General features: G+C 39.1%; 1 long non-coding RNA gene across 1 annotated transcript; it reads left to right on the top strand.

The window, feature by feature from the left end:
* The first annotated feature begins 860 nt into the window (after positions 1–860).
* LOC307212797 lies at positions 861–8,243 on the top strand. The gene is made up of 2 exons (XR_013837226.1): positions 861–948; positions 7,373–8,243. It is a non-coding gene; the product is annotated as an uncharacterized lncRNA (long non-coding RNA).
* The last annotated feature ends 2,827 nt before the right edge of the window (positions 8,244–11,070 follow it).

Raw genomic sequence — 11,070 nt, forward strand, 5'->3', positions numbered from 1 at the left:
GACTGGACCTAATGGTCAGGGCTCCCTTTACCTTTATTCTGCTCTTTCACCTGAAAGAAGCTCAGACATCTCAATGATAAGACAGCCCATGCTCTCAGGCTTACAACCTAAATGGCACCACATAAAAGTGAGACGTATGGGTCGGGTGAGGGAGCACTAGTTCTTGAAACAATATTGAAAGGAGAAATTTGGAAAGGAGCTACCAGTCGTTGCTGGTCTTTCAGCAGAGGCCTGGTGGCTGTTTCCCCTCTTATCTCCCCAAAATATCCAATCAAACAACTGAGATCCCTCTGCTACAGGAACTGTCCTGAAACTAATTTTGCGTCTGGTCAGTACCCCTGAAGTAGGGTTGCCATTTTTCAAAAAGTACAAATCAGTACACTCCTGGTTTTTTAAAAAAGTTGTTTAGCTTAGGCAGCCCTACCCTGTAGTAAACAGCCTAGAAGTTGGTTACAGCATGGGCTTGATCCCCATATCGGCATTGCAGGGGGTTGGACTAGATGACCTGCAGAGGTCCCTTACAACTCACTATACCACACCAAATTCAAAAAACAAAAGGCAGATATAAATGTAATGCAGACATAAATAAAAAATACTGTACAGTGGTACCTCAGGTTACATACGCTTCAGGTTACAGACTCCGCTAACCCAGAAATAGTGCTTCAGGTTAAGAACTTTGCTTCAGGATGAGAACAGAAATCGTGATCTGGTGGCGCGGCAGCAGCAGGAGGCCCCATTAGCTAAAGTGGTGCTTCAGGTTAAGAACAGTTTCAGGTTAAGTACGGACCTCCGGAACGAATTAAGTACTTAACCTGAGGTACCACTGTATTGCAAATTAATCCAATTGGGTGTCTTTCCCACAGGCAGATCTAACAGATCCACTGACAAGAGCATTTTGTTGTAAAGGATGTGTCTCTTATTAAGAAATGACTGCCTTACACCTACAAGGTTAGAACCAATCCATAAAATCAATTGTTATTGTTTGTTATATGAAAACCTTATTTTCCAATGTGTCATCGTGCCTTGCAAGACAAAATATCTGAAGCCTTGGCAATATATGCCATTGTAAAACCTCAGGGTTTTTTGTTTTTACTATTTATTATTCTGACAAGGGTGTTTATGGCTCAGTGACTTCGCCCAAACAAGTTTCAGGTTTGCTAACAGTCATTATTTTGTCTTCAGGGTGCAATTTATTTACATTACAGGGAAAACAAACTCCAGTTGGACCCACGTTAAATATATTAAAAGGCACTTTTAGAAATGTCCAGCCTTGCAAGCAATCTTATAAGTGGAAAGTAACCAACTCCTGAATCAGCACTCTGCTAATTGCTCTTTTCTGGATGTCTTCCCTGTAATAAGCACGGGGTAAGGGGGTGCCACAAACATCACTTCTGTAAAATGACTGGAACTGGATTACATTACTTGCTCAATCTGCACTTTTTGTGGTGATTGCCCACCAGCAGTTGGTCACTTTATTTGTATACAGCTTTTCCGTATGCACTACAATAGAAGCAGTTCGCAACAAAGCATGAAAAAAAATCCAACAGAAATATACAAAATACAAATACAGAAACACTACATTATCATTCATATTCTCTCTCTCTAAGAGACAAAAGAATCTCATTGTAAGTACCTAACAAAAAGCACTTCTAAATCAAAATAAACAAATTAAAATTCATGACTAAAAAAAGTAAAGAGACCCTTCTGATCTAGGAGGTAGCAGCAATAGAATATTTTAAAAGGTTGAAAAGAGAGGCAACGGCAGTACTGGGTGCTGCAGAAGCCCCCTCTGTCCTATATGGTCAAAAGCTCTCTTCTCTAGCATGTGTCGGTCATCATGGTCTGTCCATCATCTTGTTACAACCATACCTATGAATGCTCTGTTTTGATTAAAAACAGGTTGCAGGGGAGCATTGGTTTCTCCAGTGTGGATACAAATAACTAATTAAAACAGGCACCTTCAGTGACCACATACCAATGACACCCATGCGAATTACAAAGTTGACTGCAAATACCTACAAACAATTTGCACATGTGTTGCTGATCAATATGTTTCGGCTAATTATTGGACTTCAGATGCTGTTGGAGTAGAACTCTCATCATTCCTGTTCCTTGCCATGCTGGCTGGGGCTGATCCGAGTTGGAGTTCAACAAGATCTGGAGTGGCACAGGTTCCCTACTCCTGTGCCAGGCCATCATCTGCCAATGATTGATATTTTTAAAAAATGTCTCACTAAATGAATCCTACTTCCACAACCAAAATGTTGACTAAGCTGTATTCTTGCTCAGTCCACGAGGGAATAGGAATTTTTTATAGAATAGCAATTATGTAAATCCAAGAAAGCATGTTGTGTTTTCCGTTCTGAAAGAGGTATATTTGAATTAATCTTAATAGATAAGTAGGGCTATAAACTATTTTTTTATATTTTTTTATTCAAAATTATAACAAGACATATTATCCAAAAACATATCATCCTTATTTCCCCCCCCCCCATTTTTCCTCCCTCTCCCCCTCCCACACAAAACCCCCCCGCCCCCCCCCCGATTTCCCTCAGTTCCAGTCTTTGGTTTCTCTAAGAATGCTGTTTACTGCATGCTATAAAGTTGTATAGATCCTCAAACTATTTAGCTGATTATTATCTGTAGGGCTATAAACCATTAAAGAATTTGCTATTGATCATTTTGCATGCCAAGGAAGTGATTCATCAGTTGATCAAATCATTATATTTAACTAAATCTGCATATTAACCAAACGTCAATGAAAGCACCTTTAGAGATACTGAAGAAGCAAGAATGACCATAACTTAGAATACCCTATGCTACAAAGAGGCAGTGGTGGGGGAATCTTTAATGCTTTTTTTAAAAAAATAATATTTATTAAGAGTTTAAAAATTACAAAAAGAAAAAGAATTAAACAAATCAATATAATACCATTCAAAAACAAAAACACTACATAGAACACTGAATTAACAAAACAAAACAAAAACAATTAAAAACTCTTCCAATATTTTCTATCTTAGCTTTCATTCACTTGTTTCATTGACTTCCTCACGCCTCCCTTTTTGTATTCCACTTCAATTAACTGTTTCAGCAATTCCTTTCCATCTTCCTCTGTTTTCTGTCCTGTAATTAATCTTAACATATTCTAACCTTGTTTTTTTCCCCTTTAATACATTAACAATCTATCTGTACCTAGTTCCTTATAACATTTCTGTCAAAGCCTTATAACTTCATTCCACCATTTTTCTAAAGCTCATTAATTTTACAATATTTCTGTAAATAATCTTTAAATTTTTTCCAGTCTTCTTCCACCGACTCTTCTCCCTGGTCTCGGATTCTGCCAGTCGGGAATCTTTAATGCTTTGTTTGTCACTCTTGGGTTGGAGTGTTGTTTGAGACCTTTTGTTGTGGTGGTTGCTGATGCTGTTTTTTTTGTATCTCTATTTTAGATCTTTTTGTGATTTATGTGGAAATAGTTCAGTTTGTTTTTGTGTTTTTCATGCTCTGTTTAGTGTTTATGACTACTTTTGTCATGTTGTAGTTATGTATTTTTTTCATGCTGCAAGCTGCCTTGAACATGGTTTGAACTAAGGAAAGGTGACATACAAAAAAAAATATATGTATACATGCATGCATGTATGCAAATACATAAAACAGAAACCAGAACCAAAATAATCTAAAACAAATATAAACAAGTGAGCTCTTAAATCACAACCCTCCAATTAAAGTTGAACCTTGCAGATTAAAATTGGTCCATTGGATTGGTTAACTAAAACCTAAAAGACGCACTTAGTTAGAAGGAAGCCCGTTGATTTTAATGAGATTTACTTCTGAATACATAAGTTTGCTCTGTTAATCTACGAGTCTATTGATCACAATTTGCAGGTCTAATTCTTCACAGTGACTACATTTGAATGGCATGCATGGTGCAATGTGAATAAGTTGCAGTGAACCTTGGGTTCACATGCTACTGCTCCGCTCATCCTGTGTGGTCAAGTGGGAGTCTGGAAACTTTCATTTCTGCTTTTGTTTAACTGTAGCTTGTGTCTGAATCTGAACCAGCAAACTGTGGTTAAGAATGCATGAACTATGGTTTGTTTGAAACAAACAAACTTGAAACCACAGTTCTTTGTACTTCTGATATATAGCACATGATTTTCATTACAGCATAGACTTGTGGACCATATCATAGAAAGAATGTTGTATTATATTTAAACATTACAAAGAGTCCTGTGGTACCTTACAAAATTTAACAATTTTTGCTTTAGTCAATAACGTGCCATGCGGCACTTTGTTGCTTTTGCTATAACAGACTAAGAAAACACATCCCAGTTCTTGAAGCATGCCATTCTATATTTACAATAAAAATAGTGAATAGTTTGGCAGGTAAAATTGTATTCATGATCTTTTACAGTTTCTGGGGGGCGGGAACGACGACAGGGGTTTGCATACCCCTAAACATTTTGTGAATCTTTGTACTTTTTTCCATTTACTGTATTTATTTTTCCTGATTTGAACTATAAAATGGTGATTTTCTTGAGTCAAAATGAGAGTGCCCCTAAACATTTTTAAATGAAAAAAAGCACTGATCCTTTATAAGGAAAATGAAAGGCAGCAAATGAAATTTCTCTGAGCATGCAACGGGTTGGATCTAGATCTCGCCACCCCTAGTGTAGACCTATTGAAATGAATGGGATTCAAATTAGTCATGACTAACTGAAGTCCCTTTAATTTCAGTGTGATCCAAGTCTAGATCCAACCCAACATCTTCCTGCAAATATTTTTCTTCTATTGATGGTTGGGGTTTTTTTTAGAAAAACATCCAATAATAAGATGAAGAGGTCTTTGAATACCTGCAGAGGACTAAATAAAGCGCAGTATGATTCTATTGCAGCATCACAGGCAGCGGAGTGGTATGGTCAAATTCTGTACCAGGTGATGGAAGAACCAGTTGTCAAAGATGCCAGATTCAATCAAGAATATATTTGACTCAGTGTGACAGGTGTCAAATATACAGAGAACATGGGAAGAGAATCTAATTTCTTCCTGCCAGAGAAACGAAAAGGGTTATAAAAGAGAATATTACTTCTAGTCTTTCAGCTAAATGGTAGTATTCAGATTCTAGCCAGCACCAGAGAAATTCAGTTGACATTACACCTGAATGCTGTCTCTTCCTGCCAGCAAAGATGATGAAAGGAGGAACATGAACTGTAGAGGAAAATACACTACACATCCAATTTCTTCAACCTTTCCTCATAGGCTGGTTTACAGACCCCTCACCATCTCCACTGCATGCTTCTGAGCACATTCCAGTTTCTCGATATCCCTCTAAAATTGCAGAACCCAGAAGGATACAGGGAGGAATTCGACATCATGCTCTTCAGATTGCTCTGTCAGTGTAAACAGGAGAACATACCATTTGGGGGTTCTCATGACCCTCCAGAGTGGATTTAGGGGAGGCATAGTGCGGAGAGAGCCATTGCACTATGAGAAGCCCTTCTGTTCCAGATTAGTTGCATCATATAGCCCACACTGTACCAGCTTCCCATGAAGAGTATCACAGGGGATATTGTAAAAAAAACTTGCTAGTAATTCCATCAAAAAGGGAGAAAAGGTTAGTCTACCACAGTGGTGTCCAAGCTTTTTTCAAAGGGGGCCAGATTTGATGAGGTGAAGGGCTGTGAGAGCCGACCAAAGGGCCAACCGAAGTTGTTGACTTTTTCAGGATTGAAGTTGTTGAGGAGCTTTTTTTAGGATTGAACTGCCACAAGGGCTGGATTAAACCGACCAGCGGGCCAGATTAGGGCCCCAAAACAGACTTTGGACATGCCTGGTCTAGCATGACTTATTCTTAAGGAACACATACGGGCTCCTTGTAACCATAGAGGGCTTTCCTCCTAAATATGTAGAGACAATGGGCAATGGATTTTGGGTATAACATAGAGTATGATGCTTGGGTGAAATTGTGGAATGAGAGTTTAAAATTTACAGCATGTACCACCTTAAAAGAAAATGTAATGAAAATGATGTACCTCACACCTGTCAAGCTAGCAAAAATGTATAGGATGAGCAGTAAAATATGTTGGAAATGTAAAGCGAAGGGCAGAGATGTTTTCCACATGTGGTGGACATCTGAGAAAACGAAACAACTTTGGGATTTGATTTATAATGAACTGAAAAAGATGTTCAAATATACCTTCCCAAAAAAGCCAGAAACTTTTTTGCCCAGGCTTGATGGGAGAGAAAAAAGAAAAAGTAGACCAAAGATTATTTATGTATGCTACGACTGCTGCTAGAACTTTGTTAGCCCAAAAATGGAAAGTACAGGAATTACCAACAGTGGAGGAGTGGCAGATGAAGATGGTGGATTACGCGGAACTAGCAAAACTGACCTACAGGATCCGTAACCAGGAGGAAACAAAGATCCGAAGAGAGTGGAGTAAATTTGTGGCGTATGTAAGTAATAACTGTAGAAGTCTGAAGACATTAGAAGGACTGAAATAAATCTAATGATGTGGACTGGATATTATTATGAAACTGTGGAAAGGGGATTGTAGTAAGAAAGCCTGCTGAAGGGAGGGAGGTAAGTCAGTGCTTGGCAGAGCGTTGAAAAAGAAAGTGGGTACAGTGGTACCTCGGGTTAAGTACTTAATTCGTTCTGGAGGTCCGTTCTTAACCTGAAACTGTTCTTAACCTGAAGCATCACTTTAGCTAATGGGGCCCCCGCTGCCGCCGCGCCACCAGAGCACGAGTTCTGTTCTCATCCTGAAGAAAAATTCTTAACCCGAGGTACTATTTCTGGGTTAGCGGAGTCTGTAACCTGAAGCGTATGTAACCCGAGGTACCACTGTATATGCTCATGGAATAGTATTGTATTTGGTTTGTTTATATGAAATGAAAAATTAATAAAAAGCATTAAAAAATATGTAGAGACTAACTGCTTAATGGTCTATTCTAAAAAAATAATATTAAAAAATTCCAGGTATTGATGTTAAGCTGACTGGTTGATACTTACCTGGCTCCTGGTTCTTCTACCTTTCATAGGTCAGGACTATGGGGTGGGTTTTAATGGGTAGGAGAGGATATATTAACTGCAATTTATCCTTCCAGGCGCCTATGTGTGTGGGTTGAACAGTTTCAAAATCCCACCCTTGGCAGCAAAGTTAAAAAGCATAGGAATTAGCCTGCAAAGCCTTGTTTTGATCAACTCCAGCTATGAAATAAACTTGCGCCCCTTTCTTACCCCGCTTAATAAACAATCAGGCAACAACCTGGGAAGTAAGCTTAGAAACATAATTTACTTCTAACGTTGCATTGGTTCACAGCAATGGCAGCAGTGAAAACTATTAAGGCAGAATACTTCTATTTACAGGATAACCAGCTTCAGGCACGTACCTAAAGCTGGAGCAAGCAGGGACATGTCTGCATCCTTCACAGATCAAAGGAAGAAAGAGAGGAACAGGAAATACTATATGCTTCTTTCTCTTCAAGATAGGAGGGGAAATGACATCATATAGAGCCCTCTCTACCAATTGCATTTCTATGGTTTGAGTATCTGCCTATCAACAATAAGGCTCTGTGGACTTAGCCCCTTCTAATGCTAACTAGTAAGAATATGCATTTGTTAGGTTTGGCTGCTAAACTCCCACAAGGACAACATTTATCCACTTCCACTTTCAATCTCACTGCACTTTGCTCATTCTCCAGTAATTTTTGAAAACGATAGACAGGTACTACAAGATCATAATTCAGAAGTGTCAGGTGTAATAGCACTTCGTATTGTGGTGGTAACCGGGAAAATGGGAATTGAATTTAACAAGCCCAACCTGGGACATATGGTTTCCCCTGAGGGTTCTTCCACAGCTTTTGGGTAGCATGAACACCAGGGAATTGCTGCATAACTGCTAGTCTCCCCACAGGAAAAGATGAACCAGCTGGAAAAGCTTTAGCGATCTTATCTATGCCTCAGGGAACCTGCGTTTGTGTTCACAGCCAATAACCTTATGTTAGTTGGGAAGCTTTCCAGTTCCTCCTCACTGTTATTGTTTGGTTTCCCTCATTCCCTAGGAGATTAAATACAGGAAAATAGGATCTAAGCTGATCAAATTCAGCAGGCTGCTTCAGAGATTTTTTTTTTTATCCCTTTTGAGGTTACCAGAAGAAAGGTATATAAAGGATATATTTCCTGGTTCCTACACAAAGAAATACTTTGTCAACAAAGATATCAAGCTATTTTACTACTTTTTTTAAAAAAGAGGAGTAAGATTATTCAGAAATTTCCAGGTTATGACAATAAGGAGTGTAATTGTTTGAAATCAACAATGGTTCTTAATTAATAAAATTAGTGTTGGAAAATTCATTACTTTGAGGAAAGGGTAGGATGAAGGAGAAATGTGTTTCCCTTGAACTCTCTCTTTCTCAACTCCATGCAGAGAAGCTGACCCTCTTGTGCTGCAGGATGTCTTTAGTTCATCCCCCCTGCCTTTGGCTCCAAGACCAAACACGGCAAGACAAGTTCATTACCAGAGTCCTAGCTTTATTTTATTCTATTGGAACTTGGAGACAAACTCTGCCTAAGCCCTGCTTGCTGCTAACAAGGCAGCATACTAGTGTGATTTTTCTGCAGGTGGCCCTGCTCGGTTACTCAAGTTGCTTTTGGAGAGTAAAACACTTCCCCACTTCTGAATTCCCAGGTGTAATATGAGCATTAAATAAGACCCCCTGCCAATCTCTACAGTTATGTTACTTAGGCGTTATAATGCCAGAGTAGGAAGCAACTGAGGTTTGGCATGACTCTGCGGTGGAAGGGAATTATTTAAGCTTTAATCAAAGTTGATCTAAAGTGATGTGTATAAAGAGGAATTATTTTGAGTTTTCCCTAAAGGGATAGGTTAATTTACTCAACCCTAATGTTTCTCTTAGAATTAGCTGCTGCTTATCTGCTATCCCCATGGAGAAAATTAAAATATATGTCTGAAAAATCTGATGTCTCCTTCAGTGACTGCTAGTGAAAATCATAAAAGATGTTTTAAGATATGCATAATTTAACAATGGAATAGCATTTCAGGAACAAAGCAGGTATCATGTGCACTGTTTTTGTTTTAGTAAGCCTTTTGTGTTCCCATTTAGTATTTTTATACTGTGAACCGCCCTGTGATCTTCAGATGAAAAGTGGTATACAAATTTAATAAATAATATGAAAGGTGGTTGCTGCGCCAGAAAGCAAGTTCAGGGTACTTGCTTGGATTCACAGCAAGGTTCTAAATTCTCGGAGATGTTCAAAATCCAGAGCCAAAAACAGAGTGTGTGCTCAGTGCATTAGCTGGACTACTTTTAATATACTGTATTTTCTGGCGTATAAGACTACTTTTTAACCCAGGAAAATCTTCTCAAAAGTCAGGGGTCGTCTTATATGCCGGCTACAGCAGCAGCTCCTGCAGCAACTCCTCACCAAAGCACAAAAGGACAGCAAATTAAATCAGAGGACACCAAGCTCTCTAGATGAAGCAGAAAAACGCTTGAAAATTGGCCCCAGAAGCCCCCCCCCCCCAATCACCAGCAACAGAATGACCCTAACCGCTCCCGGTAGTAGACCACGTGGTCCAAAATGGCGGCCTCGCATTGCCCCAGCAACAAGACACGTGGCCGCTGCCTCAGCCCAAGCAGCCCCCGCAGTAAAAGAAAAGGAAAGGCTCACAACAAAGGCAGGGAACCAACAACAGCATTAAGTGCACCCCCAGCCACTGGGAAGTGGAGCAGATTTCCGAGCTGGACTGGAGACTGGTTTTTTTATTAAAAATTTGGCGTGCGTTGGAAGAGGGGTAGTCTTATACGGCGAGTATATCCCAAACTCTATATTTTAACTGGAAAAATTGGGGGTCGTCTTATACGTCCAGTCATCTTATACACCAGAAAATACGGTATTTCCCTTACAGAGCTACACTCCCCATAGTTCCTAGGAAAATGGATTGTTAAACCACTTCGTGAATTGCAGCTGTGTGCAGTGAATGGGAGTTTCCTAACAATTCTTAGCACCTTTACCAAACTAAATTTCCCAGGATTCTTTGAACAAGGCCATTACTCTTTTAAAGTAGTATGGCACAGCTTTAAATGTAGAATGCACTGAGTAACTAGAACTAGCTTACTATAATAGTAGTTTTCAAACCTTTATTAATGTGCCAATGTATATTAATGCTTCCAAGGGACAGAACATGATCTTTAAAATGATCTAAATGCTTTCAGAGCTTCTTAACAAATGATATAAGTAAATAACAAAAAATAGAGCATTGTTGTAAAACAAAGCATCAATACTAATTAAGTTAGAATGCTAACGAGCTGCTAACAACCCCCTCATCTCTTTGGACTCTTTACTATTTCTACCTTTTTCTTTTAATTATTTCATCATCAACATTATTATTATTATTTATTATTATCTTTTCTCCAAAGAGCTCACGGTAGTATAAACAGCTCTTTCCTTTCCCGTTTTACTCTCACAACAACCCTGTAAGGTAGGTTAAGCTGAAAGGCTGAGACTGGCCCAAGAATACCCAGTGAGCTTCATGGCTGAATTGGAATTTGAACCCGGGTCTCCCAGTCCAACCAACGCTCTAAACGCTACACCACAATGGCTCTTCTACCACATGCTGACAGCTAGGGCAAACAAATCCTTGATTTTCCAATCGGAGAGAATTCCATAATTATGGACCAATAGTAGAGAATGGTTCTTGGTGTGGGTGGGTGTCTTCCCCTACACACATCCTTGCAAACTTTTGTCATAAGGACTTACAGCAATGTAAGTTCAATGTGACTTACTTCCAGCTATGTGGGTATAAGAATGCATCCACAGTTGACCCTAGAAATTGTAATTAGAGAAGAGGATTTGTGTAAGTATATAAAGCCTAAATCATTAGGGACTTTAGAGTCAAAACCACCACTGCATCAAAACCATAACTTTGTCTGGAAAACAAATTTATGGCTTGTTGTACATTGAAAGAAAACTACATGAAAATGATGTGTCATTGGTATTTGACTCCAGTAGAATTAGGAAAAATGCATAAAAACACCTCCAAC

This window comes from Podarcis cretensis, assembly GCF_951804945.1.
Source record: "Podarcis cretensis genome assembly, chromosome: 3".
Taxonomy (NCBI): Eukaryota; Metazoa; Chordata; class Lepidosauria; order Squamata; family Lacertidae; genus Podarcis; species Podarcis cretensis.